This window comes from Rutilus rutilus, assembly GCF_951802725.1.
Source record: "Rutilus rutilus genome assembly, chromosome: 3".
NCBI lineage: Eukaryota > Metazoa > Chordata > Actinopteri > Cypriniformes > Leuciscidae > Rutilus > Rutilus rutilus.
In genome coordinates, this window is record NC_140211.1 from 48,119,086 (window position 1) to 48,126,082 (window position 6,997).

Below are 6,997 nucleotides of genomic sequence, written 5' to 3' on the forward strand. Positions count from 1 at the left end.
GCGAGTCTGCTTTTAGCTATTATGCCAGCCGCAGCTGGAACCAGCTTCCAGAGGAGATCAGATGTGCTCCTACTGTAGTCACATTCAAATCCAGACTCAAAACACATCTGTTTAACTATGCATTTACTGAATGAGCACTGTGCCAATGTTCGTCCGACTGTTTGTACTGTATTTTATTTTTTATTTTTCTAAACTGTTTTAATTATTCTTATTTCTTTTTATTATTTTAATTTCTTCTATGTAAAGCACTTTGAATTGCCATTGTGTATGAAATGTGCTATATAAATAAACTTGCCTTGCCTTGCCTTGCCTTGCCTAAAGAAAGTGTGAAATTATTGTAAAATTATACTGCATTTTATCTGTTACTGTATCATGTTACTGTATTAATACTGTCAATTTATTTAATTTGAGTCCACAAATAAGGAATCCTACTGGTTATAAATTTAAACTACAAACCCATAACAAAATATAACCACTTGAATATCAACTTAACTTTATAACCTCAACCTAACCATTAGCAATAGCACACATGTATGAATTAATCACTGCATTGACAACTCCACTGAAATTGATCTTGAAATAATGCAAAATGCAGCACATTTTCAATGTGTCATCGTCTTCTCTTCCTCGACCTAAACACAGACTCTTCAGTATAATGGTGGCCCACAAAACACAGATAATAGTGTTTACATATAACAGATAACACAGGATGCCAAATGTTTACCTTTAATGGACAAAACAGTCAAAGATCATCAACTGAAGTAACCACGGTTTGAATTTAACACCAGCTGGAATTTAAGGTCCAGCTGGCAAAAATCAACGGTAGCGGGTAACGCTGTCGAATCACTTGCCGATTTGGCGCTTTACTTAGGGAGGAGATGCTGGATGACAGGAATTGGTTCGAAACGAAATTAATGTATGAAATCCAAATTTTATTATATAAAAGTTGTGACATAGTTAATGTAGTTTATTTCTTTTTTTCTCTTCTTTTTTTTGGCTAGTGGAAGTTTTATTACAAGAACGTTCTCCAAATATTCAGGGTTCGTTCTAGAAAAAATAAAAAATGTCCAGTTTTCTTGACGTTAGAGGAACGTGTTTTAGAAGGTATAATGTTCCTCAAACATTCTTTCAACTTAATTTTGATAATGAATTCAACACTCCAAGAACCTAAAAATGTCCAGTTTCAAGTATAAAGTAGCTTAACAAACGTCAAGGGTCAAGAGCCCAACTAAAGTAAACGCTGATCACCATGATGGTAACGTCAAACGAAACAATCATCAACATCTTAACCCCTGTTGATTCTCAATAAGCGCTTAAAGTCAGTCTGGTAAGTAATAAGTGAAGCTGGTAATGCTGTTTGTGAAGTTGTTTAATCCTCCTCTGCTGAGATCTTCACAGATTTAATGTCTTCTTTTCTCTTCAGTTGATTTCATCTTAGACTGTGTTTCTGCTCGTCTCTTTTTTCTGCTCTCTTCTTTCCTTCAGTGATTCTTTTTGTTAACAGGCTTATTAAGGCTGAGATGACTTCATATTTAATATATACAGATTTTGTGGCTCAGATAAGGTCCAGTTCTGGTTTATTTCTTTGCTCTTGGCTGACATGTGACATTGCTATGGCCTGCTTGTGGCCCAGATCTGGCAAACAGGAGCGGTCCGCCCAAGGGCCGTCATTCCACGCTGTATGTGGGCCAGATCATCTTTCCACGTGTGCCAGATGTGGGCCGGATCTGGGTCGACACAATGTTGCTATGTGGGTATGGTTGTTTACTTTCCCATATCTTCCACGACCACATCAGTGAGTACACAGAAATACACTCACCTCAAGTTGTTTTTGAAGAACAGAAAGTCCATGCTGTTCTCTGCTCTTCAACCAAACTCTTTGCCATGTCCTCCTTTTTCTTTTCTTTTCAAGCTATTGCTGCCACAAAGAAAGCAATCTCTTCTTCTGAATCCATGTTTTTGGCGCGAAAATTTCTTCGGAATTCGGCAGGTCGTAAAATCGTGTGTCCTATATCACTGCATCCTTACGATTTTCAGATAAAATCACTCATAAAGTGTGCGTGGACATACAATCTTCCGACCGTCAGAATTCGCACCATGTATGCCCGCCTCAAGGAAACACGTTGAGGTAAGCCATTTTCATTTCACTAATTTTTTTTATGAGAAATCTAACAGTAGCTTGCAGAAAACTGTTTCATTGTGCATGTTAAAATATAGACTGTGATGTTACCATGAACATTGTATATGTCGTCAGCTAAGTTAGCTGTTTCACTGTATTTCGGTCATAGTATTTGTATTTGAAACTTTTTAAGCTGAGTGCTCTGAATATCGTGAGATGGCAATCAATCGATGCTAACATTTTATGTTGGAATATAAATTATATTTTGACTTGTTTTACATGCAGCGTATTCAATTCACATTTATTTGTATTAGCGTTTTTCACAATACATATAGTTTCAAAGCAGCTTTACAGAACAAAGTATGTGTCTACATTACAATTTAGAGGGATCTGTTATCAGAGACTGTGTCCAAGTTATCTATATCAGAAATGTACAGTTCTAAGATAATACAAATCATGCTGTTATTAGCTAACATCATGTATTAATTTAAAGAAGGAAACAATGAGCTAATTAAAGTAATTTACAAGTTGGGAACATAATGATTACATTGTAAGACAATTTTGCATTGGTGCATGTATGATGCTAAAACAGTTGACTGGTAGAGTGCTCCTTATTAACAGAGATTGTTATTTCCAAAAGTTCAGCTTCCAAAGACTGTGATTTAACTAAGCCTATGCTGAAAATAATGTCATGTAAATGAATAGATTGGTGTGCCAAAAGTGACATTAGAGTCTTCACGTAGACTGAGTTAAGCAAAAGTCTTGTGACAAAAATGATAATAGGACATTATAGCCAAAAAGAAATCATCGTACTTGGATACTTGAGTACATTTGAAGGCAAATACTTTTGTACTTTTACTCAAGTGAATGTTTAAAGGCAGCACTTCTACTTTTACTTGAGTAATATTTTACCTTGGGTATCTCTACTTTAACTCAAGTACAAGGTATGTGTACTTCGTCCACCACTGTTATATGGTGATAAAAAGCAGATTGTTACATACTTTATATTCATAGTTAAGGTCATTGTCCAGAAGTATGAAAGGTGTTACAGTCTTGTAGATTACAGTCCATCATCAGAAATTTAGTAGTCACTGTCGTACTCATCAGCTGAAGCATTGTACAAGTTTCATTTCTCAAGTTTCACCTTCATTTCTCTGATTTGATGCCGCTTTCTGAGGATGATGCTCTGCAGACCTTTCAAACCCTCTTCACTTAGGCCACATTGTGAATCTTAAAAGAGGAACACAAGAATATAAGACCAGCCTAGAAACTTTATAAACAGTCATCATCGTTTATTAGGACTGCCCCCTAATAGTAATCTTTGGTCGGGGCAACCCTACGTTTATGTAATTTATTACAAATACATACATTTCATTGTCTCACTAGAAAACAAGCAGGACAGCTCTCTGAGGGTATCGGAACGAGTTGAAAGAGATTTCCAATGGTGGTCAATCTCTGCAACAAGAATCTTCTACTCCTCCTCAAGCCTCCTTACTGATATGATGTCAAACGCCCTTGTCTTTGTCCTTAGATTGACAGTCTGGAATCTCAATTCTGCTGGCCAAGGCATCAGCATCATTTGTAGTTGTTGTTGCTGCTGAGAAGAAATAGGTGTGGTTTGCACTTTACAATACCAGTAACAATTACAATTATTTGTGACTAAATGTATTACAAGCAGGGGGCCAATGTTTCAGAAAACACTGAAGCTTCCCTGGGCGCCGCCATTGATTAGCAGACCCTCACCTGCTGTTAGCATTCCATTGACTCCCATTCATTTTGGCGTCACTTTGACAGCGAATAACTTTACATCTGAGGCGTTTAAAGACTCCATTTGTCCATTATTTATTTCTAAAGAAACACGAAAATGTATAAAATGCTCCATTACCTTGTATCTTACGTTATGGCCCCGTAGAAGCAGTTTTTGTAAAAATAGGCTAACGATTGGGTCATAACCACGCAACTCTCTGTCGCACAGTAGAGAAATTACCGTATGGACAGGAGGAGAAGCTCGCGGGCAATTGGGGGGACGTGGAGGCAAAATGACAAAATAATTAATCAGAATACTTAGCAAAAGTTGCTCCTGCTCCTAGCTCATGGACACCTCCTACTCACACTCTCCGTCTCTGCAAGTTTCGGAAGGGAATGATTCAGATTTCTCTTGGCACAGCTACTAGAAGACAGACAGGTTGCTCACGTCACATCTACGTCGTCAAGCTCAGTTTGAGTCTGCGCAGTACGCTCAACCATCAGGAAGTGAGTGCTTCTAATTGACTTCACTTTTCTCTGTTGAATCCAATGGGGTCGCTGTGTCCATTTCTTTTACCCTTCTATGATTACAAGTAATCATTTCCTCACCGTCAGCCCACTCCTTTACATCATTGACCCAGACTTCAAATTGCCTCGCTGTCACTGTCAATTGGGCCCTCTAGGTTTTGTAACTGGCTTTGCAGAGCTTTTGTGGTCTACAATAACAAACAATAGTAAGAAACAAGAACCAAATGTTCAATGCACAGCTTCATACACTGCTAAAATGCAATACTGAACATCTAAAATTAATTCTACTGATGTCATTACCTTTTGATATCGGCGGGTCAGTGAGATAGCCAAATTGTTGAACTTTTGCTGATTCCAGCACATGGCCATGAGAGTCAGCATGTCTGTGCGTCCTGCAAACACAGAAAATATGATGTTACCATATTCCCCCTACTTATTGTAAGGATGTAACTAGTCAAGTCAAGTATATTTGTATAGCGCTTTTCAAAATACAGATTGTATCAAAGCAGCTTCACAGTATTAAATTAAAATAATACAACAAGGTTTGTTTCTAGTTGAATTTATTGATTGATAAAATTAAATATCCCCAAAATATCCCCAACTGAGCAAGCCAAAGGCAACAGTGCAGTATGTGGTCATCTTACCTGCTGTAGCTGTCACAAATAGAGTATTTTCTTGCTGAATATTTGTGTCACCTTTTGAAAGGTTTTTTTTTTTTTTTTTTTATAAATGTTGTGTAATACTTGAATACTTATTTGGGAATTGTATATTTGATTTGCATGATAGTTTGGCAATAGTAACACCTACTGGAGAAAATGAGTAACATAAGATGTACTGGTCATGTGATTTGATTATTTGCATGAACACCGAAAAAACAGAGAAACAAGAAGTGTTGCACACAAATTGAGAGGTGTAAAATTGAGAAGAGTGTTTGATCAGAAAAGGTCTCATAATGTCTCCTGAATCCTGACTGGAAGGCACACGGGTATGTTTGCATATATCTTGGTTATCGTTTATTTATAATTTAAGGTACTGTGTGTATTGATTTCAGAAAAACAACCAGATGTTTGCAGATGTTCAGAGCATTTCCTTACCTCGCTTTTAAAATAATGGGTTTTGGCATGAAATACCAAAAGGAATTGCTTCATGCCTGTTAAGCTTCACCAGTGCGCGGACGCACTGAAGCGTTTTTTTTGTTTGTTTTGTTAAATAGTTCAAAGTTACTATCAGATTTAATGTCATTTCCTTGACAAACTATACATCATTAAAATATGACTAAAGTTTCAGTATTTGACCACTACTGTATTCTGAGAAACTTATAGTGACAGTTATCAAGTCAAGTCAAGTCAACCTTTATTTATATAGCACATTTAAAAACAACAGAGGTTGACCCAAAGTGCTTTACAGATTTAAGAAATAAAATGAACATTTGATTGACATCATAACATTCATCAATTAAAACATTCTATCAATATCAAAATACACAATTCATGATCTATTCAAAAGCTAAAGAGAACAGATATGTTTTTAAAGACGACTTAAAAATAGCTAAAGATGGAGAAGACCTCACATGAAGGGGAAGACTGTTCCATAATTTCGGGCCCCTCACCGAAAAAGCACGGTCACCCTTAGTTTTATAGCGGCAGGAAGGAACTGTCAGTAATAATTTGTCAGAGGATCTCAGTGTTCTAGTTGGAGAATAAAGATGAATCAGGTCACTGATGTATTTAGGAGCAAGACCAGCTATAGCTTTGTAAACAAACATCAGAATTTTGAAATCCACCCTGAATTTAACAGGGAGCCAGTGTAGAGTTTTCAATGCTGCTGAAATATGATCCTTTTTCCGTAATCCCATTAATAGCCTGGCTGCAGCATTCTGAACAAGTTGTAGGCGAGATAATGCATTTTGGGGCAGTCCACTGTACAATGAATTACAATAGTCTAACCGAGATGTAATAAATGAGTGGATCACGATTTCCAAGTTAGACGGAGTAAGGAGAGATTTTATTTTAGCAATTTGTCTCAGCTGGTAAAAACTACTTTTTACAACAGCACTGATCTGCTTATTGAAAAGTAAAGATGAGTCCAAAATAACTCCAAGGTTCCTCACATGGTCTTTAACGTTAGATGCTAACGGGCCTAGTTCGACGGCTAGGCCAGGTAAGCGGGATAAGGAAGAGCCAAGAACCAGGACTTCCGTTTTGCTCTCATTTAATTGTAAAAAGACTCTCTACTGTAAAAGTTATGTCTTAATTTGTGTCAGGAGTTATGAAATGAAAAAAATGAGTTGATACCTTTAATATGAATTATGAGCGACAGCCGCTCCCATTCAGAAAAAAAATAACAATAAACTCCTGTGCTGTCGTCATGACAGCGCTTGACAAAACAACGTCCCTCAGGGCGTTTAGCTAAAAAATGTGCAGATTTGGAGAAATATTGATAGATTCTCATAGGTTTACATCAGATTTCTATAGACAGGAATCATTTTTATTGAATTTATACCCAAATGTGTCGATGTAATCATTATGAGCGCTAGATACTCTGATGTACTGTGTTTTCAATCCATACCAGCAGCCTGAGGGCGCCCTATGCACAGTATAGTCC